Consider the following 1,031-nt stretch of genomic DNA (forward strand, 5'->3'; position numbering starts at 1 on the left):
ATATGGATAAATTTTTAAATTTTCTGGGTTAAATAATATTTAAGATATCTTGATCACGATTTTTGTTATATAAATTGTAGTGCCATAAAGAATAACAGCATTCAAATTTCAATACACAACTTCTTAAGTGTGGCAGCGATGAAGGTATACATATTATTGTTAGTTGCAATTGTTGCAATTATCATGAGCTCCAGTAGTATGGCTGAACCTACAGGCGATAAACCTGAGCAGGCTAAGGTATAAAAACATTGTTTATAATAAAAATTGTTTAATCAAGCATTCTTAATATTTCAAATTTTACATTTATTTTATTTTTTAATCATTCTATATTCATATTTTATATTTTATAATTTATTTATGTTTTATTTTTATATCTGCTCGTGTTTGATTTGATCAATTATTGATAATTGACACTGATGCAAATGTGGGTTTAAAATTAATAATTTAAAAAAAAATTTTTTAGTCAAGAATAGAATAAAAATATACTCAATTCATAAAATTGTATTTCTTAAAATTGTGCGTAACATAAATAAAATTAGTTAAAAAAGTTATAAAATGTTAAGAAATATAAATTTTTTTTAAACATCTATGTAATAAAATATTATTCTTTATGCACAATATATAAAATTGTACAATATTAAAATTAAAATTTTGTTATTTTTTTGTTTTAGAAAATGGATGAAGCAATCAGTTGGGCCACGTCAATATATGAGGGCTAACTGCATCATAATTAAATAATAACAGAATTTATGTCACACTATATTCAACAAGTTTCTCAGCTAATAAGCATTTTGTAGTAATATTATTTGCTATGTGAAAAAATTAATATAATTTTCAAAAACCTTTAAAGATTATGTAAAATATAATTATATTGTATTGCGATGCATTAAATTACGTCGTGTATTAATAAATATAAATGGTACACAAGTATATACTGCAATTAATTCCTTATTATTTATCCAAGTGCAAAATTTGAGTTACAGTATTTTTTATCCTATAAAACACTATAGCGTTTTAAAGATATGTCTTTA

The 1,031-nt window shown here is 22.2% G+C and overlaps 1 long non-coding RNA gene across 1 annotated transcript; it reads left to right on the forward strand.

The window, feature by feature from the left end:
* The first annotated feature begins 70 nt into the window (after positions 1-70).
* On the forward strand, positions 71-849 carry LOC105460285. Its single transcript, XR_975807.1, has 2 exons — positions 71-237; positions 672-849. It is a non-coding gene; the product is annotated as an uncharacterized LOC105460285 (long non-coding RNA).
* Positions 850-1,031: the final 182 nt, after the last annotated feature.

Source organism: Wasmannia auropunctata, unplaced genomic scaffold, assembly GCF_000956235.1.
Source record: "Wasmannia auropunctata unplaced genomic scaffold, wasmannia.A_1.0 LD325034.1, whole genome shotgun sequence".
Taxonomy (NCBI): domain Eukaryota; kingdom Metazoa; phylum Arthropoda; class Insecta; order Hymenoptera; family Formicidae; genus Wasmannia; species Wasmannia auropunctata.